We start from the raw sequence: 15,608 nt of genomic DNA, 5'->3' as shown, positions 1-15,608 counted from the left end.
TCTTCTTTTGCTCTCGAACATGATCCTTGGCAAGCAGTGCACTGGAGCTGTTGGCAACTGCCTGAAAGATGGAGGGTTCTCCCGACCCAGGTCTGTCTTCTAGAGAGGGACCCACTGTCCTTGTTCCCAGAATGAAGGGGGCTCTCATGACATGGGACTTTCAACGTTGAAGTCTGGGAAGTCCTCGCGAGCCGGAAGATGCTGGCCAACCTGCTCCATCCTCATCCCTCAGTCCTCCTCTCCTGGGACCCAGAGGGACCAGGAGGGTGTGTGGGCTTAGCGTGAGCAAGTCAACCAACACTTTCTGCAGCATGCCGTTCTCCAAGGCTTCCTGGGCATTCTCACCACTCACACTTTTGACAAATGCTTCCCCCATAAGTCCTAGCGAAGTCAAGTGACTTTTTCAGGTTCACCGAGCTGATAAAGAACCTGTAATGAGGGCACGGCTCCATCTGATTGAAGGCAATCCTCATTTCCAGCAATAGGGGTAATCCATACAATGCAGCAAATATGGGCTTGCTCCATTGTGTGTTTATACATGTGTGTAGATATAGATAGATAGATAGATAGATAGATAGATAGATAGATAGATAGATATAGAGATAGAGATGCTATGGATATAATGCATATAGATTCAATCAGCAGTTTAAATCCACCAGCTGCTCCACATGAGAAATAAGGTATTTGGCTTTCTGCTCCTATAAAGATCTTTAGCCATGGAAACCCCTGGGGCAGTTCTACTGTATCCTATTGGATTGCTATGAGTCAGAATTGACTCAATTGCAGTGAGTTTGGGTTTTTAAAAAAAACTTTATGTACACACACATGTGTAACTATATATGTCTATAGAACTATAACTATGTATATGTATACATACATATAGTAATAGATTGGATTGTATCCCCCAAATATCATGTTGAAATCCTAACTCCTGTACCTATGACTATACTTCTGTTTGGAAAACAGAATTATTTTGTTATGTATCAAAGTGGAGTGGATCTAAAACATAATCCTTCCGAGTGGTGCTTTATAGAGGGGAAGGCACACACACACAAGTCAACATGAAAGACAGCTAGCCAGACAACATGCTAATGCTAACAAAGGGTGCAATCCACAAAGACTAGACTATCCATAACTCCATAGGCCAGAGCAACTACTTTCTTCAGCAAGTGGCAAGGCAAGAAGAAAAAGGAGATGGAACTGCTGTATCTTAGAGAAAACTTAAGAAACATGCCAACCTAATGCGATGCAAACACTTCAAGTAGACACGGCTTTAAACAAGCTGTAAAACCCCACTTGTCTGTCTCTTGTCCTACTGGAGGGGTATTTGTATCGCTGTGGTGCCGAAAGCTATGTCATTGGCATTGCAAATGCCATCAGAGTCACTCATGGTAACGAGTTTTAGCAGAGCTTCTAGATCAGTGGTTCTCAACCTGTGGATTTCAACCCCTTGGGGGGTTGCATGACCCTTTCACAGGGGTCGCCCGATTCATAACAGTAGCAAAATTACATTGATGAACTAGCAATGAAAATAATTTTATGGTGGGGGGGTCACCATAACATGAGGAACTGTTTTAAAGGGTCACATCCTTAGGAAGGTTGAGAACCACTGTTCTAGATGAAGCATAAACTAGGAAGAAGGAAGAGGTGGTACACTGAGGGAATCTAAACTCTCACGGCCAGTGAGCAGATTCCCTGACTCTGACTCATAGTGACCCTATGTAACAGTAGAAGTGCTCCTGTGGGTTTCCAGGACTATAACTCTTTACAGGAGTAGAAAGCCTCATCATTCTCCTTCGGAGTGATCAGCGGTTTTGAACTCCTGACTTTGCAGTTAGCAGGCCAGCCACTGAACCCACTATGTCTCTGAGGCATTAATTACTGCAGACCTTCTGAATACCGGCCAAACATATCACCTACTGGCACGGACTGAGTGCTAGTAGATTTGTGCCAGTAGATGAGCCCCGCAGGTTGGAAGGCACTCAAAATAGAGAGTCAGCCTTAATGATCTGGGTAAAACCAAGTTTTCAATATCTCCCTTTGCTGATGTGGTTGTTGTTAGGTGCCCTCAAGTCGGTTCCAATGCATAGCAACCCCAGGCACAACAGAACAAAACACTGTCTGGTCCTGGGCCATCCTCACAATTATTCCGATGCCCATTGTTGAAGCCGCTGTGTCGATGGAACCCATTGAGGGCCTTCTTTCTGGCTGTCTCTCCACTGTAGCAGACATGATGTCCTTCTCCAGGGACTGGTCTCTCCTGACAATATGTAAGATGTATGTAAGTCGAAGTCTTGCCAACCTTACCTCTAAGGAGCACTCTGGTCTACATTTTCCAAGTCAAATTTATATGCCCTTTTAGCAGTCCATAATACGTTTAATATTCTTCTCCACAACCACAATTCTAATGCATAGACTTTCCTTCGGTCTTCTTTATTGAATGTCCAACTTTCACATGCGTATGAGGCCATTTAAAATACCAGGGTTCGGATCAGGTGCACCTTAGTCTTCAAAGTAACACTCTAAAGAGGTCTTGTGCAAAAGATTATCTAATGCAACATGTCTTTTGACCTCTTAACTGCTGCTTCCATGAGCATTGATTGTGGATCCGAGCAAGACTAAATCCTTGATAAGTTCAACCTTTCCTCCCTTTATCATAATGTTGCCAATTGGTTCAGTTTTGAGGCTATTTGTTTTGTTTACATAGAGTTGTGATCTGTACTGAAGACTCCAATCCTTGATTTCCATCAGCAAGGGCTTCAGCCCTCACTTTCAGCAAGCAAGGTCGTGTCATCTGTGTATTGCAGGCTGTAAACAATTGTTCCGCCCTTCCTGATGCCACATTCTTCCTCACCTAATCCAGATTCTTGATGATTTCCTCAGCACACAGATTCATAGGAATAACAGATAGATACAACCCTGACGTACACTTTTCATGACTTTAACCCATGAAATTCCTTTGTTCTGTTTCAAACCAGTATTCCTTTGTTCTGTTTATACAACTGCCTCTTAGTCCATGTACAAGTTCTGCATCAGCTCAATCAAATGTTGTAGAATTCCTATTCTTCTCAAGGTTACCCATAGTTTGTTATGATCCACACAATCGAATGCCTTGGCATGGTCAATAAAATACAAATAAACATCTTTCTGGGATTTTCTACTTTGAGCCAAGATCTATCTGATACAAGCAATGATACTCCTTGTTCCATGTCCTTTTCTGAATCCGGTCTGAACCTCTGGCAGCTCCCTGCCAAGGTATTGGTGCAACGTTTGTTGGATAATCTTTAGTGAAATTTTACTTGCATGTGATCTCAATTATATTGCTCAATATTTGAGCATTCTGTTGGGTCACCTTTCTTTGGAATGGGTATAAATGTGGATCTCTTCCAGTCAGTTAGCCAAGTAGCTGTCTTCCAAATTTCCTGGCAAAGACAGGGAAATGCTTCCAGTGCTTCATCAGCTTGTTGAAATGGATCGATTGGTATTGCATCCCTTCCTGGAGCCTGGTTTTTGGCTAATGCTTTCAATGTGGCTTGACATTCTTCTTTCGGTATCACTGATTCTTGCTCATATGATACCTCTTGAAATGGCGGAATGTTGACTTGTTCTTTTTGACTCTATTCTTTCCATCATTGTTGCATTTGTTTGTTTTTCTTTTTTAATGGTTCCTGCATCATTTAATATTTTTCCCACAGAACCTTCCAACGTTGCAATTTGCGGTTTGAACTTTCCCTGCTCCTTACCTTGAGTCATGCCCCATCAGTAAATGAAGATCCTGAAGGCCCCCTCCCGCAGGTTGTCCCCACTCAGATCACCCTGGTTGATTCCACTCGGAGAGCGCCGCTCCTCCACAGTCACATTTTGAGTGCGCTCTGACCTGAGGGGCCCACCCTCCAGCACGATTCCCAGCAAGGTCTGCTTCCATTCATTAGGTATCTGACAATATTTCAAAACCATGCATAAGGTTTTCAGAGGCTACCTCTTTCCAAGTGGGCAGTTGGTTTCTTCTTCGTTTTCTATTCTTAGTCTGGGAACTCCACTGAAACCTGTTCATTTTGAATGACCCTGCTGGCATGGAAATATCAGTGACACAAGCCACCACAGTATGACAAACTGAAAATTGATGTAGCACTGTTTAAAACAACAAGAAGAAAAACGAATCAATAATAAAACAGCTGAAATGCCCATTAATAATCAGACCATGGAATGCATTAAGTGGGAATCTAGGGAAATTGGAAGTCATCAAAGATGAAATGGAACCTCGTTTTTATTCAGCCCTTTGTGACCCAGGCCATGTTCCATAGAGAAACAGGACATTAGATTTGTCCTTTCAAGGTGTACAACATTCACCACAGGACACACCAGAAGGATACTATTTGCAATTCCCTAATCGAACTGAACTTGGCCTTAAACAAACCTGTAGCAGATTAAAGGAATTGATATTCCTTTCGGCTTAACGCTGAAATGTCCCAGTGTGAGAGGAAGCAGATGACTACTGTTCCAAGGGTATGGATATGGAAGTCATTGGATTTGGCTCAGAATCCTTGCTTTGAGGGTGTTCATTAAATGGCAGCTCAAGATTACCACATATCTGCTACTTTCATCCTCTCTTTGTCTTTTGAAACATGTTCTAGTCCAACAGGCATAGTTCCTCTGTCTTTGTGACTGTTATTAAAATGTTGTCCTATCCCCAACCCTCATTGTTTGTGTAAACAGTGTCCACTCACCTAAACTGTTAAACTGTACAAATAAACATCCACATCTAAAGAACTATCTTATACAGGTATATTTTTCTTCTTCTTCTTCTTTTGGATAGTGTTTAAATTGGCTAAATTAATAGTAATAGAAATAGAACTACCATGTGCCCTATGAGGATAATGTATCATTTTCTCCAATAAAATAATAATGAACCAAGGACATACATAAACCATAGCTGTGTGAATGGATTTTGAGCTTACATTTTATTGTAGCCCTAATCTAAGAAAAATTAGTTCTTATAACAGGGCCCTAATCAAAAAGAAAGAAAGTGAAATGTAAAACTATGATCTACTCTGTGAGCTTTCACTTAACTCACATTGAAAAGGTAAAAAGAGAAAGTAAGAAATGAAACATAAAGATCAACATCCTTGGTAGAAGTGAGCTGAAATGGACTGATATTGGCCACTTTGGTTCATGGGGTTGTTTTTCAACAATTCTATTGGCATATTAATTTATGTGTCATGCAATTCAATAGTTCAGTCACATCAAGAAGAGTTATATAATCATCACCACAATCAGTTTTGGAACATTTTTTTCATTCTTGCACTCATCATTATTAGCTCCCTATCTCTCCCCCACCCCACCTCCCTTGTGATTTTGGTCATTTTGAATCAGACAATTACATGGTTTGCTATGACAGGAATGATAAATTGAAGAGAAATAGCATTGTATTCTTTATCAAAAAGAACATTTCCAGATCTATCTTGGAGTACAATGTTGTCTGTAATAGAATAATATCTATACATCTACAAAGAAGATCAATTAATTCAACTATTATTCAAATTTATGCACCTGCCACTAAAGCCACTGATGCAGTAAATAAAGAATGCTACCAACTTGTTCAGTCTGAAATTGATCAAACACATAGCCAAGATGCATTGACAATAACTTGTGATCAGAATGTGAAGTTGGAATATACGACTTTGATGATAAATATTATGCTGGAGGTTTCATGATAGAACTTCATGAGAACACTAATTTCTTCATAACAAATACCTTTTTTCAACACCATAAACACTGAGTACATATAGACCTCACCAGATGGAAAACACAGGAATTAATTTGACTGCATCTGTGGAGATAATGGAGAAGCTCAATACCGCGATCTAAGCCAAAGCTAGAGGTTGGCTGTAGAACCGACCATCAATTATTCATATGCAAGCTCAAGCTGACGCTGAAGGAAATCCAGATAGATCCACAAGAGTGGGAACACGACATTAAGTGTGTCCCACCTAAATTTAGCGGCCATCTCAAGAACATCTGTGCTGCATTGAACATTCATAGCAGTAGGCTAGATGGATTGTGAGATGATATCAAGAATGTCATACAGGAAGAATGTAAAAGGCCATTTATAAAACAAGAAGAAAGAAAAGGCTGAAGTGGATCTCCGAAGAAACTCTGAAAATTGCTCTTGAACATAGAGTAGCTAAGTCAAAGTCAGTCAAAACAACTTTAAAAAGAAATGATAGTGTAAACTAGCTGGACAGAAAATGTCAAAGAAACCGCTCAAGAAGCTAAAGGACTGTAGTGAAATATGCAAAGATATGAAGTTAGAAAACTAAGATGGAAGAACATACTCGGCATCTCATAGCAAATGGAAAGAGCCCCAAACCAACTGACCCTACTGACATCAAGAAGATTCTGAAGAAAGAGTCCAGCCTCACTTTGAAATACAACAGATTCTATAGGAAAATATTGGATGATGCAGGAAGCATTAAAAAAATGGAAGGGCTATAGCACCACTGCAACAAAAAGAATTGGTAGACATTCAACTGCTTCAAGCATATGATCAAGAACCAATGGTACTGAAGGAATAAGTCCAAGCTGCACAGAGGCGTTAGCCAAAACAAGGCTCCAAGAATCAATAAAGTACGAACTGATGTGTTTCGACAAGCTGGCACAGCTCTGGAAGCATTCACAGGAAATTTGGAAGACAACTACCTGACCAATCCACTGGAAGAGATCCATATCTGTGACCATTCCAAAGATAGATGACCCAACAGAATGCACAAATCATAGAACAATATCACTGATATTATACACAAGTAAAATTTTGCTGAAGATCATCCAACAACACTTGCAATAGTATACCAACATGGAGGTGCCAGAAATTCAAGACAGATTTAGAAGAGGATGTGGAACAAGGGATATTGTTGCTGATGTCAGATGGATCATGGTTAAAATCAGCATGTGTCTGACAGTGCTGTGGCCTCGCACCATACTCCATTGCATGCTGAGCAAATAATCTGAGAAACTGGTCGATCTGAAGAGCAACATGACATCAGAATTGGAGGAAGGCTCACTAAGAATCTAGTTTATTGAAGTCAAAGGCGACTTGAAGGATTGACTGATGAAGCCCAAAGACAATAGCCTTCACTCTGGATTACAACCGAATGTAAAGAAAACAAAATTCTCTGCTACGGGACCAAGGTTGCTTATTGGTCCTATAGTGAAGATGGTGTTTTCTTGATAAACAGAGAAAAGATTGAAGTTGTCAAAGATTTAAATTTTCTCAATACTCATGGAAGCAACAGTCAAAAATAACAAAAATCAAGTGATGTAGGTCATTGGTCAAATCTGCTGCACAAAATCTCTTCAAAGCATTAAAGAGCAACGATGTCCCACTGGGGACGATGGTGCCCTAGGCCCAGGCCAGGGTACTTTCAGTGAAAGCTGGTGATGCACAGGAAAACTGGAGCACTACTGATGCCCGTGAAGAATATTGAAAGTCCGTGGGCTGCCTGAAGAACAAACAAGTCTGTCTCTGAAAAAGCACAACCAGAATGCGCCTTAGAAGTCAGAGTGGTAAGAATTCACCTCACATAACTTTGGACATGTTGTCAGGAGGAACCCATCCCTGGATGGGTTGGTCAAGCAGAGGGGCAGAGAAAACAAAACCAAAGGAAGACTCTCCACTAGATGGACTGACCCACGGCTCCAACCGTGGTGTCAAACATAGCCATGAATGTAAGGATGGCGCTGTACGGCATAAGGTTTTGCTCAGTTGCACAGGTCTGTTAGGAGGCAGAACTGGCTCAGTCGCACCTAATAACAGGCCCAACATCTGTAACAAGCTATGAGTGAGCCAGCTGGGGAATCTAGATGTGACTGGGTGTATGATGATATTAAGAAATGAGTGTTAGTTTTTCAATGTTATAGTAGCATGCTTTTGAAGATAGACTCCATATTTCTTAGAGATAAAGAAGTATTCACAGATGAAGTGATATGAGTCTGGAATTTATTTTAAAATAATCCAGTAGTCAGGGGCAGGGGAGGGCAGATTTATTGGGAGCTGGAGATGAAACAACATGGCTCATATGCTAATAATTATTAAAGCTGGTCTTATTATTTTCTCTACTTTTATGATGGTTTGAAAAGTTCCATAATAAAAATTTTTTTATAAAAGTGAAATGATACTGTTTCTGGGCTTCTTTAAAAATGTACCCAATAAAACCCAAAGACATGATAGTTATGTATTTGACAGACTTGAAGCCGTACATCAAACATCAAATCTGAGAGGGAAAAAAATCAACCTACTGAAATACAGTTGGTTCTCAAAAGGCCAGGGCATTCCATTCCAAATGGCACTTGGGAACATTTTGTCTCACATCCACACCTAAGTAGATGGACGGTCTGCTGTTAATTCACTCTCTGGAAATGGTTAGCAAACACAGAGGGTGAAAATACTATTTCTGTCCATCATGCAAAAGCCATCTGCGTTGCATGGAGGGTTGATGGTGCTCCGCCAACAGCTGGACGCAGAACACAAAAGCCACCTGAGCCAGCAATCCAGTCCTAGCTCGATGCCCAGAATATCAATAGGACACTGTGCACCAATGTTCGCGGTAGCATTGTTCACCAAAGCCACAGTGGAAACAACTGGCGTGCCCACCGGCATTTGAACGGGTAAACAAAAAGGAGTCTATCCATATAATCAAAGAGCCTTCAGCCAGAAAGAGGAATAAAGTTCAGATGTATGCATATGGGTGAGCCTTAAAAGCCTCCTACTAAGTGAAATAAGTCACCAAGGGCAAATATCGGATGACCTCATTTATATAAGATAAGCAAGTATATAGAAACTAAAGAAGTAGTGGTTATCGGAGGTGGGAGGAAAGAAGCCCCAAGAGGAGAGCAAGACTGGGTTAAGGTTTGGACCTGAAAAACAGGACCGGGCCCAGAACTGGTCTATTCATAACCTGGAGCTACAGACAGGTCAAGTTCCCTAACCCTGATTAAAACCCCTAGACACAGTCCACTCAGGGCCACTGACTCCAGTCCGCACCAGCCGTGCCAGGTGCTATTCTTTCCTTTCCAAATAAACTGCTTTCTGCTTGCCTTGCCAGGGTGGGTCCGTGAGTCCGTTCTTCAGTTCTCGAGGCCAGGAGCCTCAGACTCATCAAAGCAGTTGCAACACTAGGAGTGGGGAGGGGCCGTCGAGCTTCCCGGAAGTCCATTCGATGCAGGGCTGCAAGTTAACAGCTGGCCGAGCTCTTCTGCAGAGAGGTTCTGCGGCCCCTGCTCCCTGTGCAGCGCCAACTCAAACTCCTCCTGCTGTTGCAGGGAGGACCACGAGGACCCCTGTGAAAGACCCCCGTGAGGGCAGCCAGTCCGTGCATCCTGCGAAGGCCATTGGGAAGTCCTGGGGCCCTTCTGGCCCCACCCCACTTCTGGCTTCCCTGAGGCATTTTGGGAAGTAGCCCTGGAGACAGCCTGGAAATGGGGAACCTGAAACTAGAACTGGCAGGTGTTGATCAGACTGGCAGGTGTGCATTATACCCCCCAAGTCCCCACTGGCTCTGCCGGAGCTGCCTCATATCCCCTAATCCTTTGGATCCCGCCACCGTGCAGCCACAGCCACGCTGCGTCACCCATGAAGGGATGACAGGGTCTCCCCAGGAGACCTTTGACTCATGGGTGGCATAGGGGCTGCACAGAGGGGTGGGTGACCAAGATGGAATCGCCCGGGAAGAAAGGGGTGGGCCATGTTAGTTGCCCGTGAGCCTCCAGGAAGTACCTTGTTCACTTGCCCCATGGCCCCAGGATGGCAAAAGGAGAGGGGGGACTGGTCAAGCACAGAGGGTCGAAAGGACAGCCTTTTAGGGACAAAAGTTCAACACGCAGGGGGGCTAGTGGACTACACATTGAACCACAAGGTCAGCTATTTAAACTCACCACCCGCCACTCCATGGAAGAAAAATGAGGCTGTCTACTCCTGGAAGGATTTAAAGTCTCAGAAACCGAAAGGCGATTCTACTCTGTCCTAAGCTCTTCTTATTCGGTACCATGGAGTCTATGCTGACCCACAGTGACCGGAGGCACAACAGAGCAAACACTTCCCGGTCCCACACTGTCCTCACAACCGTTCCTGCATTTGAGCCCATTTTGCAGCCACTGTGTCAGTCCATCTCAATGAGGGCCTGCCTCGTGTTCACTGCCCCTGCACTTTACCATGTCTGATCTCCTTCTCCAGGGACTGGACATGGCCCAGCAGCATGGCCATGCGATGAACTCTCTCCAACCTTGCCCCAAAGGAACACTCTGGCTAGACTCTTCCAAGACCGATTGGTTTGTTCTTTGGGCCGTCCATTCTACTTTGAATATTCTTTTTTAATGGTTTTATTGGCACATAATCTTCAGTAGTTCAATCATTCAGTCGTATCAAGGAGAAATGTCCAGTCATTACCCTATCAATCTTAGAAGACCCCCACCATGGGTAAGTTGCCTTTAAAATGAGTTGTGCAATCACAGTCGGTTCTAGAACTCCCCACCTCCTGTCTTCATTTCCCACTCTCCAAATCCCCCTTCCCTCCTTTCACCCACTGCCAGCCCTGCATCCCCCATCAACCCCTGCAGCAGTTACCGTCACTCGTCCACTCCGCCTGTGCATCCCAAACTGGGAAACCCAACAGAAACAATAAAAACCAAATTAGAAGTCCAGTGGCAAAGATGAAATAATAATAACAATATAAAGACCAAAATACAAATTATCAGCACCATGATTCAAGTGCACCAATTCTTCTTTGATCTTCCTTATTCACTCTCCAACTTTCACATGCTTATAAGCCCATTGAAAACACCATGGCTTGGGTCAGATGCACCTTAGTCCTCAAATAACCTCCCTGCTTTTCAACACCTTGAAGAGATCTTGTGCAACAGATGCAGCCAGTATAATTTGTAGTGTGCTCTCTTGACTGCCCCTTCCATGAGCCTTGATGGTGGATGCAAGCAAGACACTCTCCTTGACAAGGGCAATCTTTTCTTCATGTATCATGAGGTTACCTATTGATCCAGCGGTGAGGATTTGGGTTTTCGTGACATTGAGTTGTGATCCATCCTGGGGATTGCCATCCTTGATCCTCACCAGCAAGGGCTTCAAGTCCTCCTCGCTTTAGGCAAGCAAGGGTGTGTCATCCGCATATCACAGGCTGTTAATCAGCCTTCCTCCAATCCTGATGATGCATTCTTCTTCATGGAATCCAGATTCTCTGATTACTTGCTCAACACACTGATTGAGAAAATCTGGTGATAATAACCCTGATGCACAACTTTCCTGACTTTAAACCATGCAGTATTCCCTTGCCCTATGGGCTCCCTAAGAATTGGAATGGATTCCAGGGTCGTTGAGTTGGGAAGGGAGATGAGGAGCTCAGGTGGCACAAGCAGTTCACAATCCACTGCTAATTTAGGGTTGCTGGCTAGAGGCGGCCCTGCGGGAGAAAGGCCTGATGATCTGTCTCCAGGAAGATTAGTCAAAGAAACCGGGGGAGCAGCTCTAATCTGTAACACACACACTCACCATAACGACAGTGAGAGGCTTCCTCAGGCCTCGCTCTGCCTCCACTCAAATGTGCGAGGAGCAGGGTTTGCAGGCAGCCAGCTTAAGCCGGTATCAGGAGCCCCCTCCCCAGAGATCCCTGCAGCTCAGGCCCTTCCACTTACCCGGAAGAGTCAGTAAGCCTGGATAGGAGACCAGGGAAATCAAGGTGCCCTTTGGATGATTTTCAGCTTGTACTGACCCCATATGGTAGCTTAGTCTTTCTACCACAGAGCCTTGGGGTGGGTTCGTATTTCTGACCTTTCCATTAGCAGCTGAGACTTAAACCCTTGTACCACCAGACTCCTAGCCCTGCCCTAGAGTGGTGGAACCAGGATCGCTGGGAAGGGACCCAACACCAAACTGACTGCCGTGGAGTTGATTTTGAACTTGTGGCCAGACCAGGCACTCCAGAGCTTAATTGCTCCACAGGATCGTATGAGCTGTCATCATGGTTCTCCATGCCACATGCCAAGGGGTGGGTTCAAACTGCCAACCATTAGGTTAATAGATGAGCTCAAACTGTAAAGCTTGCCAGGAGACTGCAATGTGCACCCAGGACAGAGACCCTGGCCTGGAGTGTGAAAGGTGACAAAGAGGGTCTGCAGTAGGACCTTCTAGCTGTGGATGTCCATGGTGACCTGTGAACTAGATCTTAAATTCTGAGCACCCTGGTTCGCAAAAGGCTGGGGATGACAGGGACAGCCCAAAATCCATTTGCAGGGTCCACAGGTAGATGGAGCTTCCAGCGAATGCTCTCTGGTCATGAACCGAGGATGCAGGTGTGGATAATCGGGCTGATAGTCAGGCATGGGGGGCCAATTGCCTCCACTCCTCCTGGCTAGCCTAGGGAGGAGCAGTCTCTCTCTTAGGGGCTTGCCTCGGTGTGTCCTTCACAGAGGTCACCACATCGGAGACAGTCTTGAGTCATGCCCTACCAGTCATGCTCTCACTGTCTTGCTCAGAAGACCCTGGGCCAGTCCTGTCAGCCTTTCTGTCTAACAATGTATGTGTCCCAGTCGCTGTCCCCTTCCTCCTGCTGTAACCCCACCTGTAATTGTGATGTCTTGATTGGCCACCAATCATGAATTTGTGACCATCTCCTTTGCTGCCCCCAACCCCCTGACAATGCTCTCTTTCTCTTGTTTCCCAGCTGTGAATCCCAGGACAGGATTGTAACCTCATGTAGGTGTCCTCCCTCGTCCGGATGATAGGTCTCTGTCTTGTGTTGTCTTTGTCTCTTTGAAGGCTTCATAAATCAATGTTCTCTTTAAATTATATTCGAGATGGGGTCTCTATTGTACCCCCAAACACCTGTGTTGTTGTCTCTTCTGGGACCCTGCATTTCAAGGTCTCCAGAGGTTCTTCACAGTCCCCGAGATAAAATATAATGCTGGGTCCTTGTTCCTGATTCTACTCGATGTCAGGGAAAGGAGCTAGGTGGGGCTTGGGGGGTGGGGGTGAGACTGAAGAACCTGGTCTTTGGGGTCAATTTGGTTTTCAATCTGACACTGTGCTCTTGAGGAAAGAGCTTCACCTCTCTGCGCCTTTCCTTCTGTTCACTGAGAAAAGTTCTTCTGCCTGCCTTGACGATGGGAAGGATTGAATGAAGGGCCTGACCTTGTCTGGCGCCTATCGAGCTTGGTAACTGAGAACTGTCGTTCACACTCACATGGGGCCTGTTTTTAAAAAGCAATGCAGAGCCTTCTCGGGGCAGGGTGTTCGTCAGTCAGTCTGTTTGCCTCCCCTGGGACTGACCCACGGGGCACTAGGCTAGCCTAGGGAGGGGCAGTCTGCAGGTTGGTGGTCAGGGCAGTTCGGCTTGATGAGGAAATGGCAGGCAGTGCCCAAGACTCCACGGGAGGTGGAGGAGGCAGCGGCCTGAGTGCGGTGAAGCTTGCTGGCAGTGAAAGACCCACTGAGTCGCCTGGCTTTTGTAACACCGGTGCAGGGAGACTGGGAAGGAATCAACACAGTGCCACTCTTCCCGTCCGTCCTCCGGAGTGTGGCGCCGGCAGGTGGGGAACCCCACAGACTGATGCTCCAAAGCCAGACCGGGGTGCACATCCAGGCTTGGCTTCTCCCTAGCTGTGTGGCCTGAGACAAAAGTGGAAGCCCTCTGAGCCTCAGTTTCCTCACCTCTGAAATAGAAATGGTAATCCTGACATCCCAGAGCAGTGGGGAACAGGAAAAGGAACCGGACAGATAAGGGCCCAACATAGCTCTGGGCAGAGTGGGGGGGGCGGTTCTCCTCCAGGCCAGGCTTCCAGCTAAGCACGGTGACTCACTCAGGATGCCTGAGTGACATCAGTGCTGGGTAATAAGGAGTAGATGACCAAGCTCGATTTATCAAACTGCTTAAAAGGACACCCTCAGAGTTTCCTCCCCCCATCCCTAAAGAATCAAAATGTCTGGTGCAATTTGTATTCTAGAGAAATGGGCTGTGACCTACTGGAGAGCCTCCCTAATTGTCTGCCACCCCCTGGCTAGGTGCACTGTCTGGGCTCCTGCTGCTCTGGGCTTGCCCTGTTGCCAAATCTGTCTGCTCTCTAGTGAGTGTGTACGGTGAGGTGGGGCTGTTGGCCTGGCCTTCAGCATGAGGGTTCTTCCAGTTCAGCTTCCTGGGACCCAAACGCAGAGCAAGGACATTTAAACAGCAGGTGCAGGCAGACGCCTCACCCACCTCTGGACAAAAGGAAGCTGCAGCTGGACTCTTCTGACCCCAGGACCATCTAGAGATGCCACCCTCCTCAAGAGACGGGCCACTTGGCAGCCAGGCAGGGTCTCCCCAGCTTCCTCAGCTCACCAGCCTGGCCCGGCTATGTACCTGACAGCCTTTGGAGACTGGTCTATGGCATCATCGCTTAGAGTTTTCTCCTCCCCCCCAAAATGTGTTGAGATCCTGACCCGTTTACTTGGGAACATGACCTTCTTCATGAATTGGGTTGTGTTGGGTTCATTAGATCCCATCAGAGTAGGGGGAGTCTTAATCCCCTCCGGTTTTTTTGGAAAAGGGGCGGATTCTTTTGGTTGGGCCCCGGCCGGGGGAGGTTGGTTGGCCGTTGGGGGCCCTTTTTGGCGGCAAGGGATTGTTGAGGTTGCCGGCGGAACCCGGGGGAGGCCTTTGCCTTGCTTGGGCCCTTCCGTTATTTTTTCCCCCCCCAACCGGGGGGGAAATTAGGGCTTTTTTTTTAAGGCCTTTGGTTTTTTGGGCCAACCTTTAGTTACTTAGGAGGGACTTTTGGGTTGGCACCGGGGTTTTCCCTGGATCCACAGAGGAAAGAAAGGCCTAGTGATCTGGTCCCAGAAGGATTGCTGTTGTGGTTGCTAGGTGCCATCCCGTTGGCTCTGAGTCGCAGGGACCCGAAGTACAACAGAGCAAAACACCGCCTAGTCCTGCGCCATCCTCACCATCGTTGTTACGTTAGAGCCCATTGTTGTAGCCACTGTGGGAATCCCTCTTGTTCAGGGCCTTCCTCTTTTTCCTGGACCTTCTACCAAACATGATGTCCTTCTCAAAGGACTGGTCCCTGCAGAGAACGTGTCCAAAGAACGTGAAGAGAAGAGGGCTCCGAGGATTCTTCTTCCCAGACCGATGTGTTTGCTCCTCTGGCAGCCCTGGCACCTTCCGTAGTCCTCGCCAACACCTCGATTCACAGGCAGCAGTTCTCCCCGCTCTCTTCCTCACGCACGCAGTGTCCAGCTTTCACACGAATATGAGGAGATTGGAAATACCCTGGCGTGGGCCAGAGGCACCTCAGTCCTCAAAGTGACGTCGTTGCCTTTTAGCACGTTCAAGAGATCTTGACCAGTGTAATGTGTGGTTTGATACCTTGACTGCTGCTTCCATGAGCCTTGATTGTGGGTCCAAGTAAAATTAAAATCCGAACAATTTCAGTCTCTTCTCCATTTATCATGTTGTTTTCTATTGGTCTAGTTGTGAGGATTTTTGTTTTCTTTATATTGAGTCGTAATTCATAGAGAAGACTATTGTGTTAGTCTTCCGGGCTGACTAGAGAAACAACTACATAGACAC

This window comes from Echinops telfairi, unplaced genomic scaffold, assembly GCF_000313985.2.
Source record: "Echinops telfairi isolate 266 unplaced genomic scaffold, ASM31398v2 ScPeMD7_7422;HRSCAF=8460, whole genome shotgun sequence".
Classification (NCBI taxonomy): domain Eukaryota; kingdom Metazoa; phylum Chordata; class Mammalia; order Afrosoricida; family Tenrecidae; genus Echinops; species Echinops telfairi.
The sequence above is the reverse complement of the archived record's forward strand: the minus strand, read 5'-3'. Positions refer to the sequence as shown.